The sequence below is a fragment of the Anser brachyrhynchus genome (assembly GCF_964034855.1).
Source record: "Anser brachyrhynchus genome assembly, chromosome: 4".
Lineage (NCBI taxonomy): Eukaryota > Metazoa > Chordata > Aves > Anseriformes > Anatidae > Anser > Anser brachyrhynchus.
In genome coordinates, this window is record NC_137698.1 from 1672859 (window position 1) to 1698448 (window position 25590).

At 38.6% G+C, this 25590-nt stretch overlaps 2 protein-coding genes across 3 annotated transcripts in view; one reads left to right on the forward strand and one right to left on the reverse strand.

The window, feature by feature from the left end:
• Positions 1 to 16972, forward strand: part of LOC308194825 (uncharacterized protein) — a 96379-nt gene extending 79407 nt beyond the window's left edge. The window contains exons 13-15 of one of the 2 annotated variants that reach the window (XR_013950894.1): positions 1811 to 4954; positions 5025 to 5132; positions 9623 to 16972. The gene's annotated coding sequence lies outside the window, so the exon portion shown is untranslated. Of the gene's footprint in view, positions 1 to 1810; positions 5133 to 9622 lie in introns of both variants that reach the window. The other variant, XR_013950893.1, reaches the window with a different exon arrangement.
• LOC308194824 (uncharacterized protein) overlaps positions 2881 to 25590 on the reverse strand; it is a 128903-nt gene continuing 106193 nt past the window's right edge. The window contains exon 29 of the mRNA XM_080591277.1: positions 2881 to 8523. The gene's annotated coding sequence lies outside the window, so the exon portion shown is untranslated. The remainder of the gene's footprint in view (positions 8524 to 25590) is intronic.

Sequence of the window (25590 nt, forward strand, 5' to 3'; positions counted from 1 at the left end):
CACAGGGACTGACATCCTGACCGCGCTCCCAGCACACCAGTGGTGTAGTTTGCTTGGAAAATCTGTCAGGCAAAATTTGTTAGGTTTTTTGCAGCTCTGATTTCTCTATCCCCGAGAGTGTCTTTGCTGAGAGAAAGCATTGATTTTTGCCATCCAACACACACACATGTATGAATATGATTCATTCCTCCCCATTCCTCAAAATAACTTGTGTGAGTTGTTATCCCTGCTAAAATGAGCCTTTTCACAGGTCTGTATTTTCACCTTTTTTTTTTTCTGTATTTTACACACACAGTAAAATTACCAGAAGTGAAATAAACTTTCTTTGACTTGGAGAAAATTTTATGTTGTTGTAGAGGACTCTTCTCAAAAAAATTAGCAGTTAGCTTTATATTACATTCATTTATATGTAAACTTAGCACCATATTTATTTGGTGTAAATAAGGGATCAACTAAATCGAGATAAACTGTTGAACCAAAGGTCCACTTCATAGCATTATACTATACTAAAGTAAAAAGTATCTATCAAAGGCTAGATTGTACCACACTGGCTAAAATTTGAGGGCTTATTCAGTAGTAAAACAGTTTCTTTGCCCTAAGGTTTTCCCATGTGGCTACTCATTCAACTTTGGTTAATAGATTAAAACAAGAAGAGCATTATGGTAGAAGTTTTTAAGATGCACAAATTTATTGAATGCAATTTATTGATGTAATATTGATGTATGATGACATATTAAATTGACAAACACAAGTGTATACTAAATAAGTAGGGATTCTACAAACAGAAACAAAATTATAGGTAAAATTAAACACAGCAAGACTTACTAAGGAAATACTTGTCTATTTGACTGGGGAAAAAACAGCAGGTATAATTAAGATTACATTGTCTCCACCTATCTGGAGCTATGTCAGGTTTATGACAATACACCATCCACATGCTATTCTCCCATTTTTCATCATTTTCACTACTTCACATTGAAGAAACTGCATAATCACATGAAATGACGAGTGGCTGGCCCTCAACAGGAGACCAAGCTTATTTTCTGAGGCTGGATCAACTGGTACTGTGTTGATTGTAGCAGTTTTTTTCCATATGCATTTAAAGTATTTCTGTGAGAAAATTCTGCAGCCTCTTTATCTAGACCAAATGTCTCATCATCCTTACCATTACAGAATTTTCTCTACTATGTAACTTCCTGTATTTTGTCTTCCCTATCCAGATAATTAAAAATTGACATTTGCTGTCTTCTTTGCAGCTGTCCTTTATGTATTTTGAGATTTTTGCTGTTTTTCTCTAGACTACAAAAATGTGAATTCACAAGCTTCCTAGTAAGCTGTATTTCTCAGATATTTGCTAATATTTCTTTGGGCATTCTCCATTCAGCTACAGATTTCCTTGAAGAAGGATGCCCAAAACAGAACGGACTTCCCTTCAGTTGATGCTAGAAATGTTGGATATATTAGGATTATTCACTATAGATTACAAGCAACATTACAGAATAACTTGGGTTAACATTTGCTTTTGCACTAATAGAAAATATGCATCTTGACTACCTATTCTTTTCTGAAGATGCAGTCTACTTTCTTGATGTCTACCCTGAATTTATGCACTTCACCTCTGCTGCCTACTTTTCCAACTGAGCATTGTATCTATAGATTTGTATACAATATCATACAATATTAATTTTCCATACCATTTCTCCAAGGTGTGAAACTGTTCTTTGTATAAGTCAACAGGATCATTTGACATCTAATCTTGTAGCTAAGTGTTTTATATGAATTACCTTAATGCTTCTTTTCTCCCTTTCAGGCTCTGTGAATGACGTGTGAAATGGCTGAAAGAGCAAAGACAACTAACCACAGCTCAAAAATTTCACCAGCTTGTTTTCAGGGTTCATCAGGCAAACCAGCCAATACTTTCTAAAAACTTGCTAGTCAGATGATTTGAAATAATCAGAGCTAAGTACTCCTTGATCTATTTCTTCTGTGGTTGAGATCTTGTCTTGGAGATCTTTTGTCTTTTTCACTGTGTTAACAATTTGATATGAAATGGCATTCTGATACAAAAACATTCAATAATTCGACCATCTGTTGATAAATTGTTGCCAGGTTTTCTTTATAACAAATTTCCGTTCCAACAAGCCCAGTGCTTGTGTGATTTTGACCATTCACAAAAAGCTTTCTATCTGCCATAACTACCTTCTACAGAACTCTGTTTTTGTTATTGTTGGTGGTTTGTTTTCTTTTTTTTTTTTTCTTTTTCTGTTTTTTCCTTTTTTAATGAATCCCCAGATATGTTATGATTCAAAAACTTTGGAAAGTTTGAATCATAGAGGAGGAAGTCTTTGTGATGTACATTTCTTATGCACATCATCCAAATATATATATATATGTATATGTTTTACATATATATATATTTATTTTTTGCATGGGTTGATGTCCGCTACCAAAACTTTTATATAAGCAACCCAAAATTTGCTTAGTTTTGGAATGTTTAATTTTTATTTATGTTTTCGCATTGTAAAACTCAATGAAGAAAATACATAATCTCATACATAATCTTATACACCATTCATCAATCAAATGAAAGTGCACAACTTTTTAAAGAACTATTAAATTCCACAAAAGGTGAACAGATTAAAAGTACTGGATTTTTTAACTTGTACTCAAAGAAATTGTCATTATTTATGTGAAATTCAAAGTTATGTATGCAAAACAGCTCATGCATACATATACTTCCTCAACTTTGTTCAAATTTACAAATCTTCATCCTCTAGTAACTAATTACTTTGTCCATAATTGTGGATTGTTAGACTCTTACTTAATTACCTTACTGGTAAATTAAGAGCTGACGTTAGGATTACTATGCAAAAAGAAATGTTTAAGTAGGAAAAAAAAAAAACACTTCAGACGAGAGACAGTATTTCTGTAGACATGACAATAAGATCCTGACATATCAGGAAATCCAACATTAGTCAGAAAAAAAAAAAGTGAAACAGAAGGAGGTAGGGAATGTGTTTGGGTAGGCTTCGATTGTAGCTAGATGGTACACTGGCTGCAATCTCTCACTCTCCTTTCTGTCTATAAGTAAAACTTATGATGTAACAGGAAAAACTGCAGAAGGTTGAGGAGCCTGAGTTCCACACAAAATAGGCAATGCACTCATTTCTTTTTTACATTGGGAAAACAGGTTGTTTTACCAAGTGAACTGTCAATTGTTTAGACATGGGAATTGCAAGCAAAGGGATGAAACAGGGAGGTACCAGTTGAGAATGTGGCCAGCAGGACCACTGGAAGCCCTACACAAACGTAATAGAAAATAAAGATAAATAAAAATCTAAAGCTTGCATTTTGTCCTAATGGAGAAATAAATAAAATCTGCTGTAAAGTATAATGAGCTTTTTCTGAACAATTAATGTATATTAAAGCTGTTCTGATAGAGCAAAAATTCAGTGGCAAAGATCATTATGGACATGGGCTACTGAAGAAATCCTATAAAATTGTTTCTTATACTACACAGAGACCTGAGTCATCATTCTGTCTTATCACAATACGTCTTATTCTTTCAGTTGAGTTAAATCTGCAAATGAGTCAACCTGTAGAGATTTAATATTTTTAAAGAGATGCTCATGTATGGCAGATGCCTTAAGGTGTTTGTTCCATTAGTCTGGGTTTACTATCCTAAAAAAAAAAAAGAAAGAAAGAAAGAAAGAAAGAAAGAAAGAAAGAAAGAAAGAAAGATAAAGAAAAAAAACCTCACTTGATGAGGAAATCATTTTCAGAGAGAAGGATTTTTCTTCAGCTTAAAATCTGAAATGCTGAGGTGCTAAAATGCTAAAATTGATTATACAAAAATGAAGAGGCAAGCAAGTCATGAGCAAGGGATGAAAAAAATGTCTGCAAACATGCTCTACTCCAACTATTAGTTTATATTAGGAAAAAGTAAAGCTAAATATTCTGTTAGTCAGCTAATTAGAATTATTGATTTTTTTTTTTTGTGAGAAATCTGAAGAAATAAGTTGAAGGAGGAAACATTTTGAAAGCTGCAATCGTAGTGGTATATCTTTTTTCACCAAGCAATGAAGAGGTAAAAAGCTTAAGAGTGTACAAAAGAAAAACAAATCATAGCACACAAGTTTTAATTGCTAAAAAGTTATGGTCAAAGTCTGGCCAGCTCTGAGATGGGCTTGTCTGAGCAGGTACTGGTAGTAAAATATCCAGAGGGTGGAGGATAAATACAGTGTGAATGAAAGGGAACGCAGTGGTGCTGCTTTTTGCAGTCTGCCAATTGGAAGCACTAGAAGTTGTGGTGTGTGAAGACAGCTGGGAAGACGAGTAGGAAGCTGAAGATTTAGGCAGCACACACACTATTTTTTATATATGTGTCTATAAATTCAAAAAAAAGTGCAAATGAATGTAGCCAACAGTCCTCACTTTGCATCCTGAAATCCTGAAGTATCAACCTGACGTCCTGCGACCTTCTATTTCTACTCATTGTTTCTGACCTATCCCGTGCTGACATTGTGGGAGGAGAGCCATCAGGTCCACCTGGCTGCCAGAGACCTTTGTGGTGCGAGCCAAAGAGTTACAGAGCCCTCCCCAGGAGAGGTGCATGCCAGATGGCCTGGCAGCCATCCTGCGCCGCCAACAGGCAGCCCAGCATCTGGGGCCATGTATTCGAGTGACAGGACATTTTTCATTTAGCTTCTCTAGTGGGCATTGGGAAGGGATGCAGTCATAAAGGATGAGTAATGTGTTCAGAAGAAAAGGCAAAGGTCTTTGTTTGGCATGACTTCTTCCTACAAAAGAAAAGTTTTCTGACTACAGACATGGAGAAGAAAAAAAGAAAAAGACCCTATATTCTAATTTATTTTTAAAATGCTGCAATTATCACAAAATAGAAAAACATGGACCTAGGTCACTGCATTTACGGTGGCTCAGGATAGTAATCCAGGTAAATATGAAATAAGTAGGTTATTTCTCCATCTATTATTCTGAATTCTGATGTCAGATTTTGATTGCAGGTACGTGAGTGATGACTGAAGCAGTTTGAAAAGGCAAAAGCTGCGTATCACTGAATAAGCGGAATAGAGCTACAGTGATCTTCACCTCACCACTGCAATATAATGAGGGTGAATTCATTTTTCTGCTTGATAGACATTTCCTGATCAAGAAGCCACATCCTACATCTCCTATGCTTGGCACAGCTTAACAGCAGTGGCAGATAGGCAAAGAAATTGGGAGCAGTTATATTATATTACTCTTGCAATATATTCTATATTACTCTTGCAGTATAACGTTCACTAAGGAAGCATAATCAATGGCAAAAGCTGAAATTATTTGTCAGTAGCTCAGACCCTCACAGGAGCCGTGAATTTGGGTATAGATGAAAATCAATTCCTATGTCCGTTGTATTCAATTACAGGAATAAATAACTATACCTGAGCTGAGGGTTGACCCCCTCCAGGACTGGGGATCATATTTTATTACTGGAGAGAGGTTTGTCTTTGGAGGACTAGTTGGTTAGATAAGAATCTTGCTGATAAAACATATGATTGGTGCCTGCAAGACAGCCATTCAATTTTCAGATCTGTCATTGAATTTCAGCGTGGTTTTGAACCAGTTCTTTATAAGCCTTATCAATAAAATGCTTGTTCATCCAAAGTAGGAAACGGTAAATGATCTTTCAGCAAATTTGGAAGATGGACGCTGTTATTTCGATAGACCATGTCAGGCATCACATTGTTCCATTCGGTTGTGACTGGTGATGTTATGAAATAAAGCCTCATCACTGCTATTTCAATATCTTACCATCTTACTCGAGATATTTTAAAAATAATATTCTCTAAGATAGTTTTAAAATGCATGTACTTATCAAATACCATCTAATACAGTAATATCAGATTATATTTGTTCCAGCCAGTTTCTCCAGGAGAACACTGTGAGAAACAGTGTCAAAAGCCTTACTGAAGTATAGGTAACCACATCCACAGCCTTTCCCTCATCCACTGAATGCATCACCTTGTCATAGAAGGAGATCAGGTTCATCAAGCAGGACCTGTCTTTCATAAACCCATGCTGACTGGGCCTGATCGCCTGGTTGCCCTGTAGGTGCTGTGTGATGGCACTCAAGATAACCTGCTCCATGAGCTTCCCCAGCACCAAAATCAGACTGACAGGCCTTCAGTTTCCCAGATCCTCCTTCTAGCCCTTCTTGTAGATGTAAACTTAAAACTGAAATATAGGAGGTTCTGTCCAAACGTAGGAAAAATCTTTTTTCTGTGTGGGTGACTCAGCACTGGCACAGGTTGCCCAGAGAAGTTGTAGAGACTCCATCCTTGGAGTTATTCAAAACCGAGGAGTCAGTCCTGTGCAACTGCTCTAGGTGGCCCTGCTTAAGCAGGGGGTTTGGACAAGATGAACTCCAGAGGCCTCTTCCAACCTTAGGTATTCTGTGATTCTGTGAATGCATATCTGTAATCTATCAAAAGCTGAGACTGGGTCCATATCTTTGTAGGTGGAACTCAAGAGCAAAGGAGTAAATCTGTTTATTTTAGTACTGATAACATGGAAGAAAAGGATAGCAAGATAATCTGGAAACTCCGTTTCATGTACTTACTTTATAAACTGAATGTATATGTAAACTCACAAAACAACCCTCAGTCCCAAAGCTGGAGACATCCAAGGTTAAAGCGAAAAACTGTAGAAAGTCAGACTTGCTCCCTACTGCCAGCTGAGTGATTTGTCTACACCAGTCGCGGTTTTATTGTTAGCCCTTTCTTCACAAGAACATTAAAATCACCAAAATGTATTTAAGTAAAGCAGATATTTGATGGTGTTCGTCACTGATGTTGCTAGGGGGAAGAGGTCTTCTAAGGGGCCATATAGATCAGTGAACGCTCACTCTACAGTCTTGGTAACGCTGTATTGCATCTATTTTCTGTGAGCTTCTGATCCATTTTGACAACTTCTTACATATTCCTGTCTTAAAGGTCAAACCTGTTTCTCACCAGCGATAACTGACAAATGAAAATATTGGTGTTTTAGAAAAATGACATCCATAATAGGTTAATCTCATCTTTATCAACTGAACTTGATAGGATGCTCTTGAAAAGTGATTGGGGATATTCACCATAAGCATTTCTGAGTCTGTGAAAAGCTCAGTTTAAGCTTTCTTTATAACAGACTGTAAAACCGATCAATGTGGTATCTGAAAAATAGTGGTGGATCAAGGCAGATGCCAAGTTTTCAGTCACTTAGGATTACTCTATCAATGGCCTTAACTGCATAATTGACTCAGCAGAGGTGCCCTCCAGAACAGAACAATTTTTAAAAGGTCTTACTGACAAAATTGCTAAGAAAAATAAATAAATAAGAAATTGTATTTTTCTGATATGTGTTTCTAGATCTGAATAACAGACAAAAGAATTTTAAATTATCTTGGGAAAAAAAATAAACTCGTTATATTTCATCTATGTCTGTAGGAGTATTGCAGGTTTAGGTGGTATGTCTGTGTAGTAAAATTAATATGACTACAAAAACTGAGATCAAGGATGATCAGGGTAAGGAACAAGACAACTAAATAGGCTAAGACTCTTGACCAGGAACATCTCTAAGAATACTACTTCACTGTTTCCCACAGTTTAAGAACTAAGCATCACTAAATGAAATAAGCTTTTGTGTATGAAAATGCATTTCTTTTATGCTGAGTAGGAAACAGTCCATCTGTTTGGAAAAAAAAATATATATATATATTGAAATTTACATAAACATTCTTCAAGGGTATCTTCTCTCAAGCCTGCCTATATGTTACACAGTAAGGGCTGGGCTCCTCAACAGCCAAACAAGTCTGGGAATATGCTTACATTTTGCCATCCTCAGAAGAGAATTGAACCAAATTTTATTTGAGGTTTCAAAATAAGCTGCTAGAATATCTCCACCCTTATTATATCCCAATATGCCACAGGGGGTCGCTTCCAGTTACTGTCTGGATCTGAGGTGGGAGCACAGATCTCTTCAGTAGGGTTTGTCCCTGTGAATGAGTACTGGAGTGGGAGGAGTGAAACCCAAATCAAACGGGATTTCTCTCCAAATTTGAATGTGCTTTTAGAGGTTCCAGAAATAGCAGTGTTTCAGAGCTGTATCTACTCATGGTATAATCTTACCCACATTTGAAAAAATGACTAAACATGAGCTCAGTTAGAAATGTCCCCATGTCTTTTCAGCAAAGAGGAAAAGCTAGAAACACCACAAAACACGAAAGTAAATGCCTACAAATGCAATGAAACAGTTCACCAATATCTATGTTGACTGTCTCCATTGCTCTGTAGAAGTGATCTTGAAGGTAACTTCAAAAGGACAGGTAATATTTCTGTAACAAATCGGGTTTGGGCTGCCTGCATAGATAATTCGGTGCTGAATCTTGGTAATGTTGTGCACTTTAGGCCGTTCAAATTCCAGGCCAGCATAGGAGTGATGTAACACATCATGCTGTGCTAAACATTTTTGCTTTTGCTTTGAAATCTGAGAAAGAAAATACAGGATTAAAAACAAAACAAAACAAAAACAAATACCTCTGTAAAGGATCAAACTAAAAATGATATATAAAAAAGGTATGTCACTTCATAAATAGTATTCAAGAAAACAAATGGTAACCTGAAATTATTCTTTGTGAATGAAGTTCGAAAAGTGTTACTGTCAGAGATGCATCCTGCTGCTGCAGAAAGCTGCAAAAAGTCATTGTAAATGCTGTAAAAATGCTGAATACAATTTATAGATTCACTTTTTTATTATGTTAAGATGACACTAACATGGTACCATGATTATTAATTATAACAGTGTAAAAACCATCTGTGACTTGGCTTCTCTTTATTGATAGAAAAGATGTGCTGAACATACAGATAACCTTATTCACCACTATACTACTACAGCTTTAAATTGATGTGATATTACAGCAGTATGAATATGAAGTACCACAGTTGGAAGTCAGTCCTCTGGTCTGCGTTATTCCAGAAATAAGCAGATGACATATGGGTAACAGCATTATGTTCTCTGGGAGAGATGGTAAAATGTAAAATAAGAAACACCATCTTCCAAGCAGTTCCACAGAGATTAATCTAAAAGGTGTGATCCTTGCCCACTAAATATGACAAAAGCAAATGGTTGTACTTCAAGTCACCCTCCTGGTAACAACGCAGTATTAACACTATAAAGTGAATTCCTGTCCTCATCTAAGTCAATTGCAAAATGTGTGTGTGTATTTTGACTTGGATGGGAGAATGAATTCAACTTCCAAGTACTATTTTGTGCCATCCATACCAATTGCTGATAGTATGCATTTCCACATTGCTTAGAGAAGAGCCAAAGCTAAAAACTTGAGCAGCAGACCTTAATCTGACTTTTTAAATAGGCTTCATAATCTCTTCCTTCTTTATTTTTTAAGGTTTGGAGGAAATTCTAATTGTCTTTGGTTTTATATAACCAGAACTAATCAAAAATAGGTTTGCATTATTCCAGATCTATTTAGGCCACTTTCAGTCCTTGTCTAACTCATAAAAATCTCCAATGACTTTTTTTTTCTATTTTTTTTTTTTTTTCTCCTTGCTGGTGAAAATAATGAAAGGACAGAGAGAGATTTTGTGAGTAGACTTCAGTGAAGGCCAATTGCAAAGTGCCCTGCTATCACCCTGGAAATAATGAGGGAGAATATTGCCCAACAGATAGAAGACTGAACTGATGATGACGACTTGTGAGGAATATATAATGAATTATTGTATATAGATACCAAGTGAATATCAAGGATTGAACTCAAAGATTCATTATACAGAATTTCCATAAACATAGGAAGAAGCATTTTCTAATGTTAGAGATTGTTAGTATTGTTATTATTATTGCTGCTATTGTTATAGCTTTCACCTCAGGGCACAGGTCAGAAACAACAACAATTTCTACAAGGTTATCAGGATTTATCAGGTTTCCTTTTCTCCTCAGTGATATACAGCAGTTCCATTTCTGGTCAAAATACATTTATTGGAAACTACGAAGCATAAAAAAAAATGAGACCAATTTTCATAAGGACATCTTTCCCTTGTGAATGCAATGTGCAATCACAGCAGAGCAGTGGAGGCAACTCACCACTTGTGCTTCCAAATCAAAAAGTGTTGACCGAGCTAAACAACACCCTGGTTAGATCTGTGTCATCCTTGCTCAGGAAAGAGGAATTCAAACTAGAATACTTGTAGAGAAAGGATTTTAGGTAGAAAAGAAAGTCTGTCATTCTGAAAGATGGCAAGTTATGTTTGGTAGAGGAAGTCTAAAAACAGATACACATATTTTTGGTGTGTTGTAGGAGGACATATGTGAGATAAAAGAAAACCCTGGCAAATGAAATACAATTTGTCCAGAAAATTATGAAAATGGTTTGCTTTTGTCTCTGTCTTTCTTACACTCTGATTTCTGTGATGATGGAAAATATTTTAACTGGATCTTGAGAAGTTCCTGGTGGGTCTGGATTGACACTAGTGCACCAGGGTCCTAGTGCTTTGGTCACCCAGAAGCTGCTATCCTTTTCTATATGTTCAGAAACACAACTATTGGCAAAGGTTGTGTAGCTTAGCTGGCCATGTACCTGCTCAGGTACGTGCACATGACTGACTTTTGTTCTAGAGGGAACCTGGGACATGGTCCCAATAAAAAGCTTTTTGTCTATTAGAAATTTCAGTACAATATAGTTCTGAAAGACTTTTAAAAGGAACCAATCTCTTCCTTTCTTTCTCTCAGGGACCTAAATGAGTCCCAGTTTTTAGCAAGAAAGGGATTACTACAAGTTACATGCTTTCTCCCTTTACTGGATTCCCAGCTGTAGAAAGAATTAAGCAATGAGGTGAAATAATTGTTTAAAATTACTGCAAATGAATCTTGATCACAACCTCAAAACTGAGAATCATGATCATTATATTTGCATTCTCATGAATGTACATGAAGTTATTGTTGTGTACCAGAGTATATATTTGTGTATTAACTTTATCAAATTTAAGTGTTTGTGATATTTCAGTGAGCATGAAATGTAGTTACTTGGTTGCACCTGTTCATAATAATTGGATTCAATATTCATGAATGATTTTCCAGCAACCATGTGCATGAGCAATGATCATTAAGGCAGGCTTCCAGCTCCCCAAATGTTGTACTGCAAGTGATCTGTGAGGTCTCTGAAAACAATGGTGTATAAAATATCATCTGACACTTTGAAATGTATGCACAGGTGATTGCTTGTCTTGGCCAGGATAACAAATCCGTGTTTGTTTACAGATGGGAATTCACCTTCACGTAGCAATTAGGAATGATGGTAAATGAAAAGGATGCTATTTAAAGTAAAAAACATCATGCTAAATCTAACAACTGTTAAGTGAGCAGAACCAGGAGCAGCCTAAAACAGACTGAGGATTAAAACACTGAACATTAATTGTGGCAAGGCCAGAAAAAAGTTAAAAAAGCAAAAATCCAACTAAGCAGAAGAAAACATAAATTGGGATGATAAAAAGATTAATTAATTAATCCTGAAAATCAGTATGACAAAGTCTTTTCTCTTGTCCTTCCACCTCTGATTAGTTTAGCATCTTTCTACTAGGGATCTTCTAGACTGAAGTATGCATCTAATACACCATACAACCGATGGGCAGTTAGCCCAGTGTTTAAAAGATACATTGGACTTGCTGCAAATGAACAGATGATGTCCAGAAAGGCTATTTCTGAAACAGTATACAAACAACTTGCAGCAGATTTGTATGGGCAAGGCAACTAAGTCACACATTTCCAGACTGAGAGCTCATTTGGTTTCTCTGAGTAAAATGCCAGAACTCATTGCAGATAACATTTTGTATCAGCAATAAAAGAGGAAGCAATGAGGTGCCTCTAAAGGTAGGCTAGCTCTTGCAAGGTCAACGGCATATTGTACAGGTACGCAAAACTAACGTTTTCACCTTGCACATGTTAACTGATTGTCTGGACATGTCTACATTTTTCCACCAACCTTTAAATGTCCTCTGAATCAGAAATGATCTGACATCAGATGGCAATTCCCAATGAGGTATACAGTTTGAAAGATCATAAACACAGTTGTTTTTTGGCTCAGCTCTGCTTTACTCTAACTTTGCATTGCTGGGATTTCACTAAAATAAGCAGACATATCAGGAAGATCTACAATGACACACAAGTTCATCCAAGACCAGTGAAAAGGAGGAATAAGATGCTTTAAATCCCATCCCCTTCCTGACGGATTACTATTTCCTCTTGTGCTAAGGGCAAAGAAAGCTTAAGTGATGATTTCTATTTTGGTGGCATTTTACAGCGATATACATTTTCTACAGTTGAGGCCTTGAAAAAGAATAGCACCATTTTAAAATCTGATAAAGAACAAAGCAATTAGCAGTCAGCTCCTTGGATAAGCAATTGGTCAGTATAAGCCTGTACATCAAGGAAAGCCAGGGACTTTTACAGCTTCTTAGGATAGCTAAGAGCAACTCTGCTGGGATTATGCAAAATATCTGATGCAATAGCAATCAATTACTTGCGGATGGAGGAAGCTCTAGAAATGGAAATAATATTTAATAAGCAAATAATCTTTACATTAGCAAAGAGGTTTTTTTTTTTTTCTCATTCCCCTGCGTTAACGTGATTTTCCCTTAAAATGTGTAGTAAGACTACATAGAAATGAACCTCACAGAAACCAGACTAAATTTATGCTACATAAGTAACTATAGAAAACTGTCAGTTTATCTGGAAAAAAAATAGACCCAAAAAAAAAAAAGTTATCAAGAAAAATATCCAAGTTTAGCTTTCTACTTAAGTGCCTATATACTGCCTCATGGAAAATATGCAGTCTATTTTTTGTCCCTCATTATCTATATTTTTTGCTCACAAATAGAAGTACTGACAAAATAGATTTTCTTAAAGAATACAGCTCTTTATTGATCTTGAATTCTGAAAACTCAGGAGTTTTGGAGCTATGACTTTCCTCTGATTCGGTATTCATCATTTAGAAAGCTACTCATGAATTGTATCATCTTGTTTCACAGCCTCAGCTCTCAAAATTATGAACTTTAGATCATACTATTTATTGCAGAAAGAACAGAATGTAATTTATTTTGCCATTATCTCTTTGATAAAAATGTTTCCTGGGCTAATGTCATGAGAAAAGATTACAGCAAGCTTTAGCATGAAAAGCAGAACAGGTTAGAGTTAGGTTGCAGTAACGAGATTAGAGTGAGATAAAATAAAAGATAATAAAAATAGAAGACCACATAGATAAATACAGAGATTTTTGCAATGGAAATCTAAATATACAAAGATCACATTGTTTTTAATTTATCATTTTCATCTCCTTCTGCTTTTGAATATAGTTAGTAACATAATATTAGCCTAGAGTTTTAAGGAATAAAATGTCAGCAGGCACTATCATTCTTATTTTTATGTAATTGTATAAAAAATAATTAAATGAAAACAACATTTTTTATATTTGTTTTGAAGCCTGCAGATATTGTGGTAACTTTGCATAGTACATATTGGTATTAGTTGCGGTGGTATTTAAACCTAAAATGAATATTAAACCCAGTGACTTACTATGGCTTACAAGCACAGGATAAGTTCCCAGACTCACTGACAGCACTGCTGGCTGCCCGCGTGGCTCCGTACCATGCGACCAGCTCCAGCCTTCACGTGTTCTCTCACATCTGTCTCCTCCTCATCACAAAGCCTGCTGCAGAGGAAAGCTGCCACCAGATGAATTTCACGTGTGAATACAAGCCAGCAACACTGAGCTTTGGCCCCTTGCCCAGCCATTCCTCTGACTTTGGCCAAAGGAAGAGAAACAAATTCTGCAGTGGGTGGTTGATTGCAGAGGTGGCAAGAGGACCAGACAAGAGGCTGTTTTGCTCCAGCTGATCCAGCAGCACACCCACATTTCTGCTATTTCTTCTGGGTTTTCCATTTTAAACTAAGGGGACTCTTGAATGACTTGCAGAAGCAGAGGCTACAGAGTTTGAAGTGACCTTTAATGCTGACAGAAGGTTTTTCAGGCTGTCCTTCAGTCATCTACATGGTGGAGCTTACCACCCCATCATCGTGAACCTGCTTATCGTGAAAACTCAGCTCTGGAGTGTATCGGTGCTACCGGTACCAAGTAACAAGACAAGAGGAAATGGCCTTAACTTGTGCCAGGGAAGGCTTAGGTTGGATATTAGGAAAAAATTCTTTACTGAAAGGGTTGTGAAGTATTGGAACAAGATTTCCAGGGAAGTAGTTCAGTCACCACCCCTGGAGGTCTTCACAAAACATGTAGATGTGGTGCTTAGTGACATGTTTTAATAGTGGACTTGACAGTGCTAAGTTAAAGGTTGGGCTAGATAACCCTAGAGGTCTTTTCCAACCTAAATGACTCTGTGATTTTATTGGATTGTGCTGTAAATGTACAGTCAGTATCAGGTGGGAGCACGATGCCAGGACAGTTAAAAGGAGGAGGTGCTAATTTGGGATTTGAGCTCTAGGGATCTGGTCTGAGATCACATACAGCACTGCCATATTTCTAGCCCACATTTCAAAGGCACAAACATGCCATCATGCTATGCAATAGAAAACAAAAGTTTTCCAGATACATGCAGCTGTCCTTGCACAGGTCATCATCTGTCTCACACAGATGTGTTAGGTCTGGTATTTCAGGAGATGACTTTATTGTGGTACAGGCAACTTGTGCATTTGCTTGAGAAGTGGCTGCATGAGTGGCTGGGCAGAAGCAAGCCCTGCCGGGCACCTGGAAACCTTGGAGGAGCCTAAAAACATCCCCCAGTTCCCCAAGACTGTCTCTGACTGAGAAATGAAGGCATGCCCACAGATGTTTGCCCAGAGATCAGTAGGTCAGGAGCTGCTACCGTTGCCACCACCACCACCACCGTACTCACCAATGGCACCCAAACAAACAAAGTTTGTGAGTATCTTTTAGGCTCTTGCTTTCTGAAATAACGTGATGTAAGCATGTGATCCTCCATGTTCCTGTTGCCTATGTCTATTTCACTATCTGTGTTGCCTGGAAATCTTTGTCAAGAAATACCAAGGAAACCCCAAGAGGTTGTTGTGCTTATATTTAGTATCATTGTCAGAACTGTTTGAGCGACAATGTGATGCTGTCAGCTGCCTTTTGAGCAAGTTTCCATAAACAGATGACTGTCTTTCTTTTTTCTCATCTGCACTCTAGTCGTGGCTAGCATATTTGCAGGTCTTTGTTTTAAAAAGGTTTCTGACATTTTCTGTGAAAAATGGAGCTACTGCACTCTATTTTATTTTCCTGGAAAGCTTGGAAGAAGGGAAGATTTTTTCTGAAAATAATCTGTTTATTTGTTTTTAGTTATGTAAACCTTGTTTATATGAAGCATAGCTCCACACATTGTGTGTTTTTGCCTTTTTTTTTTTTTACAGTAATATTCTAAGCAGCAGGGAAAATTGCTCTGCAGATCTCTAAGAGCTGTGAAATATCACATTACTTTTGCTCATTGTTCCTTTTAATTTCTAGAGGTTTTGCTAAAAACATTAAAGATCAAAATTATTTTCCATAATTGATTGACAGCATATTTTTATCTGGAGGAGGCTATCAGGATCTATAAGTTATATGCACTTTGGCATTTGTTCAAGTTTCTTAAAATACCACTAGCACTTTTTTCAATTTTCTTATCTGTAGGCATCAAGACAAATTAAATGCAACCCTTCCCACTACCTCATACCGAAATTCAAATGCTGATTTCAAGCAGTAAACATCTGATCTTTTTTAGATGTTGAAAATCACAGCCCCTCTTAAAACTGTTCCATCTGAGTTATTTTGAACTTTTTCTCTGGCACTTCATCTCACACTGGCTCACATAAGTCTCGCGCTTCTCAATGTATTGGAAACAATAAATTCAATGTGACTTTGTGAGAAAATCTGATAGAATGATTATAGCATGCCAGCTCAAAACTCGGGAATGAAACAATCAGTTTTCATCACACTAGCATTTGCTTAAGGAAGACATTCACACATAGGAAAACTTTAGCTACCATAATATAACATAGTGAATATTACTAAAAAAGCACAAGGGAGAATATTTAAAGTTTCTAACACAGCAATGTTTACATTAGAGGTGGGCTTGAGCTACAAACAACAGATTCAGATTTTGCTTTCATCTATAAACTTGCAAAAATTTAAAAAGATGAACTTAAATCACAATTCCAAACAGCATATGTGGTGGAAAAATAAATCCCATTGAGAAAATATAGTTATTCTATAGTCTTTGTTGGGTGCAACTCTGGACTAACCAACATTTTAGTGAAATTGTAGGAATTATAATTTAACTTATCAATTTCAAATAATGTTTTATTGCGTAGTTCCACTTATATGAAAACTATAAGCTCTGAATTTCTCCTTAGTTTTCTATGCATGCTGAATGTTTTAAAGATTCTAAAATTAAATGAAATGTAGGCTGCTAGCACTTGGTAGACCCTTAAGCTGGGAAAAACATGGAAAGAACAGACTGGTTAACTCAAGCAGAAATTGCCCTAACGGGAAGACATCTGATTCTTCAAGGTTTTAAAAGCAGCTCTCTCAGTGGATAGCTCCAAGACAGACTCATTGCAAGTGCCACAGGACAATTCAGAGGAACAGAGTGATCTGAAAACCACTAAATGGGAGGGAAAGGTAAAAACATATCGTGCAGGAAGGGACTCATGCATTACACAGGCTGAACCAATGCCAAGACTTCCTTCAAAGGAAGGCAGAAATAGAAATATACGGCTCATGTTCAAATGAAGAAAAACACATTTTAGGTGGATGAAGATTAGTAGAAGTGAGATTGCCTTAAAACCAGTGAGAGTTGAGGAAAATAGGGAAGTCTTACTGATTTTTTTTTTAATCTGCAGAAAGGCGATTTGCTACATTGACAGCAATGGAGGAGAACTACAGCTCCTTCTTTGAGTTAGGCTATCCAGAGCACCAGTAAAACCTTGGCCTCTGTCATGCAGAGGGATAAGTTTGTAGCATTCAGGGAGAAGAAATCTGCAGGGAAACGGCATCCTCCATCCCCTATATGTGTGGGGTGAAATAGAGATGCTGGTCGTTCACATCCAGCTCTGCTCTGCAGCAGTAAAAAGCAGCAGGGCATATGCTCTTTGGGTTTTTGATTCTCATTCAATTCATCATTTGAGTCTCATTCAATGCTATCTCAGAAAACCACCACACAGAGGAGCGTTGTCACACTGCTGCTACGTTTGCATGTATTCTACAGAAGAGCTGTGACTCTGTGCTCCACTGTGCCTTTTTGCCTCTTTTGAAAACCAATTGCAGAGGACACTACTCTCAGGTGAATAGCGTACTTTTGGAAACTTCAGTTTTAACTAGTGAAAAATGTTTTAGTACTTTTGTGGTCATCTTCAAGTGGATGAGTGGAATGGTGTGGCATTCCACTGCTTCTGCTGCGACAGGGCATGAAGACACAGTGCTTTCAATTTTGACTATATTCTATACAGCTTACTTAATGGGTAGCCCTAAATGTGTTGTGGCCACATAAAATACCACTATCAGCTTTTCCTTCAATTCAGATTAATAATAGTCTAACACATGAAAGCACACCAAGTTCATTTGCAGGACACATTTTCAAACGTTGCTGAAAAAAATACATTAAAAAGAAAAATCCCATGATGGAAAATACACATACAAATTCTGTGGGAACAGTACTCTGAAAATGTGCACATGTACCTTTTCAGCTCATAAAGGAGATAAAAGAGCCAGCAATCTCTTGTGTTTACTCTGCCAATATTTAATATAGGTGATAGCTTCCATTCTTCTTCCCTTATTAAATGCTATCCTTAATCTCAATCTGAATTATTGGTGTACACGCTAAACCAGGATGAATTCAGGACTCCTGATAGTGATGGATGACTGTAGTGCTTTTCCTAGCATGACACTGCCGTAGAAAGATCCATTTTTCCATTTGTCAAGCACTTAAGCTTTGTAAATATTTTGCAAGTATATGTGATTTATTCTCCTAAAATATGTGCCAAATAACCACTGTTTTTGTTGTTGTTGTTTGTTTCTTCTCTTTTAAAAGATAATGTTAAATAGGGTTAAAAAAAATACCTTTCCAACTCCTGCCATGTTTTTTTGTCCTTTTTTTTTTTTTTTTTTTCCTTCCCCCTTTTATATTATTCTTAGGTGTGTGATATTTCCATCTCAATATCACGGTGACATAAGGATCTGCTTTGGCTGCTTGCTTTGTGCTGTTTTATTTAATGTGTTTAGAATGACCTTCTACCTCCATTAAATTATATATGAGCTAGTTTCTTGTCAGGGCCATTTATGATCATTTGTCTTAGATTTTATGTATTGCTTTTCATTGTCCACCTCAGAAATTGTCTTACTTGCACTGAATAAAAACTGACAAGAAGTGATGGAGTATGTTGCTAGAAACCCTTTGGAGAGTCTAGAAATGTTAGTTTATGAGCCTTGAGCTCCTTCAGAATCAATAACTGCATTACAGCAGGGTCAGTCCTGCCCCAGGGGACCCAGGACAGCCCCCGTCCTGCCCCCTGCCCATGCCTGATCCCCATGAGACTCAGCTTGGCAGCCCTCAGCAGGGCAACTCCTCACTGCCCAGCCAAGCTGGCTTGATGGCAGCTTTGTGGTGCTGCAGCAGTTTCTAAAGAGCAGCTTGTGCAGGACTTTTGCTCTGCCAGGTACTGTAGAGTTCCCTACAGGGAGGGCATGGGACATCTAGTTTATTTTCTTAACTTGTCTTTGGCTATTATGCTCTCATTAAAAGAAAGAAAACACCACTCCCATCCCCTCTCAAGCTTTACCAACCTGACTTTCCAAGGATGACAATGCTTCCAGAACTGGAAAGAGAGAGGAGGCCATGAAAACCAATGGAAGATGTCTCAGAAGAGAGAAGCTAGCATTTTAAAAGGCGCAATGAAGAAGAACGGGAGAGTGAGGTCTTCAGCAAATGCACCAGCTACTGAAACTGGGGTAGCCTTGTGCCAAATCTCTGTAATTGCCCTCTGTCCACACCGGGGGAACATTTCCTGAGTGTATGAGGTGAGTGAGCAGCATGGAATAGGTAGCTGATAGTGACTCTTGCTATCCCCTTCTCTGAATGACAGAGACTCTTCATTACACAACTTATGTGTATTGCAAGTGTATTGCAAGGGCATAGCACAGCTAATGTTGGGACTCAAATGTTTGTAGGTCTATTTTGATGCTAGCTTACAAAAATCCAGCATATCAACAGGAGGTTTGCGTGTCCTGTAGCGGTATGACTTGGGAGCCCAGAGCCTTAACAGACACACGACACCTCTTTAAATCCTACAGGATAAGGAACAGTAGGCTCAGTGGGGGCCATTTCACATGTCTTAACAGCCTGAACGTGCCTCCCAATGACAGGCTCTTTCTGGATGCCTGCAGAGTCATCTCTGTGCACACAGAGTAGCGTGCAACAAACACAGTGCAGTTTCTTAACTTGGGTGCATTTGGGAACCTCAACACCATTGTATTTTTTCTTGTCGTTTCTAGTATTCCCCATCACATTCATTTATTGGATAAGGGTTCTCAAAAATCTGTCTTTGCATTTTTGTAATATCTTGAAAAACCTCACTGACTTTTGCTGCTTCACACTTATTTCACTCTGCATTTCTATGAATGACAGATCTTTGCATTATGTTCAACAGAGACCATTTGTAAAGCACACGTGAAAATGGGTAAGTAAGTGGTGCTTTTTGCTTTCAGTGCGTCAGCTTTAGTTTTTATTCTCAGCAGGCTGAGTGAGACCAAATATGATGCTTCTGCATAAACAGATGAAGTATGCACTGAGGCCATATTAAGTAAGCCTTGTTACTGCCACTCATTGCTCTTCAATGGGGCCATGCAAGAAAAACACAAGTTTCAGTCAAAGGGCAAAAGTATTAAATAAATAAGTTCAGATTCGTTTTTTCTGCTTCAGGATAGAGTTTGTAATAAATTGTATCAATAAGGGTTTTCATGGTTTTGGGAACAGTTGGCTTCAGGGTGCGTGAGAGCTCTTTGATTTCTGTGTTAATTTAGTTGTCTTCAGAGATTAGAAAGACTGAAGGAACAACTGTTTTAAGATTACTGTGACTATCCAATTTCTGGCAGAGGCCACTAAGGTTTTTGTTTGTTTGTTTTAAATCTTAATAATTTCATTTATGACAAATGATGCAGCAGAAAACATTTTTCTCCTACAGGTTTATCAGTTTATTAAGCAATTGAGTCTGATATTTCACTTTGTTCATCTTTGCCCCTACAACAAATAGGAGACAAAATAAGGAATTTGTTCCTTTAGGGTACTTGGAGAATGTCCTAACACATTAGCACAACCATGTTAGATAAATCCAAAAGTAAGTCTGAGGCTCATCTAATTTTTCAAGGATCAATGAAAAATGTGTGAGTGTCATTTCTCATAGACAGTTATATTTGTTTGCTGCTGTCCTACCCTTGGCGTCCTTTTATTATTTTTAACTCATGTGAAAGCAAAAATGAGTATGTCCAGAAAATAAACACAATACAGTGAAGAGAAACTCAAAAGGTTGTGAACTGAGACAAAATCTGGAACACTGGTTGTTCAATTATATAGAATTAATGTAAACATGAATAACAGTTTACCTAAGTATTTTTTATGCCACATTAGCTTTTCTGTAGGACAAAAAAGTATTCTCTGGTGTTTGAAATGCAAGTATTTCTAATGTACATCTATGTATATTCCCTGCTAGCCATAATTAATGAGAGGTTCGGTGTTGTTGTTGTTGTTTTGTTTTCTCTCTTTGCCAGGAATGACTGTGCAGTCTTCATTTATATTATTTGGCCATGTGGCCAAAGCCCAACTCGTGTGGCCAAAGCCCAACTAGAGTTGAAGCTGGCCATGTCTTTGGGAGACAATAAAAAAGGTTTTTATAGATATGTTAACAGAAAAAGGAGAACCAAAGAAAGCATAGGTCCACTACTTGATGGGGCAGGTCTCCTCACAGGCAATGACATAGGCAAAGCAGAGATGTTTAATGCCTTCTTCACCTCTGTCTTCAACACTGCTGATGGGCTTTGGGACCCAGGGTGCCCTGAGCTGGAGGACCATGACGGTGGGAATGATAAACTCCCAGCCGACCCTGAACGTGTGTGGGATTTGCTGCTCCACCTGGATCCATACAAGTCCATGGGTCCGGATGGGATTCATCCCAGGGTGCTTAAAGAGCTGGCTGATGTCATCGCGGGACCTCTCTCAATTATTTTTCAATGATCTTGGGAATCTGGAGAGGTCCCAGTAGACTGGAAGCTGGCAAATGTTGTGCCAATTTTCAAGAAGCATAAGAAAGAAGACCCTAGCAATTACAGGCCTGTCAGTCTCACGTCAGTGCCTGGTAAAATTATGGAGAAGATTATCCTTGAAGTTATTGAAGCGCACCTGGGGGACAACGCACTCACTGGTCCCAGCCAACATGGGTTCATGAGGGGTAGGTCCTGCCTAACAAATTTGATTTCCTTTTATGATAAGATCACCCATCTAGTCGATCAAGGGAAACCAGCTGATGTGATCTTTTTGGACTTCAGCAAAGCTTTTGACACGGTTTCCCGTAGGATCCTACTGGGCAAAATGTCCAGCGTACAGCTAAACAAAACCATCATGCGATGGGCGAGCAATTGGCTGACGGGCAGGGCTCAAAGGGTTGTGGTTAATGGGGCCACATCTGGCTGGCGGATGGTCACTAGTGGGGTCCCTCAAGGCTCCATTTTAGGGCCAGTCCTCTTCAATGTTTTTATAAACAATTTGTATGTAGGACTAGAAGGTGTTTTGAGCAAATTTGCTGACACCAAACTTGGAGGAGTTGTAGACTCGGCTGAAGGTGGAAAGGCCTTGCAGAGAGATCTGGACAGATTGGAGAGCTGGGCAATCACCAACCACATGAAGTTTAACAAAAGCAAGTGCCGGGTCCTGCACCTGGGACGGGGCAACCCTGGCTATACGTACAGACTGGGCGACGAGACGCTGGAGAGCAGCCCCGCAGAGAGGGATCTGGGGGTTGTGGCTGACAGCAAGTTGAACATGAGCCAGCAGTGTGCCCTGGCAGCCAGGAGGGCCAACGGTATCCTGGGGTGCATCAAGCACAGCATTGCTAGTCGGTTGAGGGAAGGGATTGTCCCGCTCTACTCTGCGCTGGTGCGGCCTCACCTCGAGTACTGCGTGCAGTTCTGGGCACCACAGTACAAAAAGGATGTAAAACTGTTGGAGAGTGTCCAGAGGAGGGCGACGAAGATGGTGAAGGGCCTAGAGGGGAAGACATACGAGGAGCGGCTGAGGTCACTTGGCCTGTTCAGCCTGGAGACGAGGAGGCTGAGGGGGGACCTCATCGCGGTCTACAACTTCCTCGCGAGGGGGAGTGGAGAGGCAGGCGCTGACCTATTCTCCATAATCACCAGTGATAGGACCCGTGGGAATGGTGTTAAGCTGAGGCAGGGGAAGTTTAGGCTGGACATCAGGAAGAGGTTCTTCACCGAGAGGGTGATCACAAATGGAACAGGCTCCCCAGTGAAGTAGTCACTGCACCAAGCCTGTCTGAATTTAAGAAGCGATTGGACTGTGCGCTTAGTCACATGGTCTAAAATTTTGGGTAGACCTGTGCGGTGCCAGGAGTTGGACTTGATGATCCTTATGGGTCCCTTCCAACTCGGGATATTCTATGATTCTATGATTATTTCTGAAAGAGCTTGACCCAGTTAACGAGAACTGTCTCTTCCTCTCCTTATTCAAAGCCAAATTGTCCTCACTTCACCACGGAAATTTCTGATTCAGCACAGAAATATGGGTAAGCATAAGAGGTGTCTGACATCCAGGAAATCTAGTCATATGCTTTATAATTATGCAGGGAAAGAGAAAGGGTATTTTTATATATCAACTATAAGAAACCCTCAGGTGGATTTTTTGTTGTTGTCATCCCGGTTGACATAACTGATCTGAGTAGGTTTAATGTTAACAATATCTCTGAATATCCCACTGTATGTACACATTAAAATATTTTCCCTTTAGAGCAATCTGGCCTTTTACCAACCTCCCAACAGCCATGAAAATAAACTGCAGTGCAAATTATGCTAAAAGAATCAAAGGGTGAGAGTAAAATTCCTATCTGCAGAACTCTTAATTTGTGCTTGCAGCCATCTGGCATTGTTGTCCCTTGGGACAGTGACCTTCCTCTCTTCTCACTCTCTCCATATTTAATTCATTTACCTCTTCGGTTGCCACACTGGCATATGAATGCTATCTTTCATTTTTCTTCCTTCCTTCCTTCCTTCCTCCCTTCCTTTTTCTTTCCTTCCTTTTTCTTTCCTCCCTTCCTCCCTCCCTTCTTTTTCTTTTTTTTCTCTCTCCTTCTGTAAGTGTATGGCTCCTTTTAGGAGACTGCAGCTCTACTAATGGAAACTCGACATGGTCTTGTTTACTAAACACTCAATGTGGGCATGAACTTTGAGCTCCAAGGAACAGTAAGGGACAGGAGTGGAGAAAGAAACAGTTGCCCTCAGAAGCATCTTCAAGCACCTTTATTCAGTATGTTGCCATGGTCACCTGTGCCCAAATCCCAGGTCTTCACACACTGCAGAAATAGTTTCCCTTCAGCTCAAATGGCCATAACATCTACAACCCATATTCTGTCTATGGTTGAAATCATAATTTTTGTAATCTGAATAGTGTCTCCCCAGTGAGCCTTATCTGAGAAAATGAAAAGTTATGTCCCATTTTCCCCTTGGGTGAGGCAAACAAAACCAGAGCTTCACCAGCAGAGGCTGGAGCACAGGCAGCAAGCACAGTGCCCACCTGGAGGGCACGGATGTTAGACTAGAGCATACGTCTTTCCACCTCGCTGAGCAATACATCAAAGCTAACTGACATACTGAAGTTACTCACGAAAAACTAAACTACCTTGTCCATTTCTAAATATACTTTGAATGGAAAAAGTCTATCTGACAACTGCCTTCTAAAGGTCACAGTAACAGAAGGAAAGTTGGCTCCCACTTTTTCTGCTTTTATTATTTGGCTCAACTGCTACATTTGTTCCAGTCCCTACCTTACTGTGGGGAACGTGCATTTGGTCAATTATAAGCCATGGAGTCATCAGTCCCTGTATCAAGAAAATATTAGAAAAATGCTATTGTCAGCCCCAAGCATGAAGATTTAAATTGTGAAACCAATGTGACTAAATGCAGCCTCACATGCAACAGGGCTATAAATGTCCTTCAGGAGGTAGCTCATCAGTGGTTCACAAGCTACAAATAGCCCCGGTGCCCTCCACAAATATTTACCAACATCAGCAAATTAATCACCAGTTGTCATTTTACACTTCAAGAAGACAAATGTCCTCTCTGGCAGCTCTAAAAATCCAGGACACACCTACCCAAGTACTGGAGCTCCATAATTGTCCAGACTTTTTCTGGAGCTTTCACCTTACACTAAGCAAGGCGTGTCTTTGTCCTGTGTCACTAAGGGGAAGGGAGAAAGCAATCTCCCCACTCAACCATCCACACATAGGCACACCAGTGCGATTATTCAGTCCCTCGTGATCCTGCCCTTTCACGTTTGAAGTAGCTTATTGATATTACTTTTGATGTTTCTTTAACATAAGCATGTTTTTTTGTCCTCATTGTTCTTTCAGACCAACCACATATACATGCCTGGGATGATGCAAGCGCTGAATTGGTCAATAAACTAATAGTAAACAAAATAATATAACAAACATACGCTGTAAGTCAGGTGTCCGGGCAGTGAAAATCAGTATGGCTCCATTAAAGTTAAAGGGATTTCTGACTTCTGATAACTTGTTTATGCCAATTGGAAGTTAAACCTTTGCCCAAATGAAGTAATAAATAAAGGTAAAAATCCTTCTTATACACTGTACACACTTATACACTGTACACACCCTCCATATGCAGGTCATGATCTTGGACTGACAAGACTATACTAGGTGAAAGCGTGACCCTAGTGAAGTCAGCAGGGTAGCTTGCTTTCTCTGGAATCATTATCTGAAATTCAGTTTTCTTCATTCTTAACTATGCAGACCTAGTATAACATGAAGATGTTGCAGATGGCTTTGATGGAATCACGTGCTACATGACTGAATATCTTATATCATGAGTCAATCTCAAGGTAAGCACCCAGGAAACATTTTCCTTAAAATTTAGGGGTATTGCATGAAAACTAACCTAATAGATTCAACAGAAAAGCTCTAGCTGACTTGACTGGAGATCAGTTTTGCCCTATTTAATTTAGTTCAATACTGCAGCTGTAATAGGAAAAGGTTAAAGTCTTTAGATGAACTTCATCCCGATTTTCACTCATTAAAAGCTGGAGTCTGCAAGCAAAACTCAGGACTTGCCACAAATGTAGGAAACAAAACCAGAAAATGTTTTGAGAGGCTGCAAAGCTAGCAGTGGTCCAAAGATGATGTTCCAAGGGGAGTAACGTCGGCTTGTATCCTTGGAAAAAAGGTATAAAGAAATTAACTTTGTGTCTTTGCATTCTCATT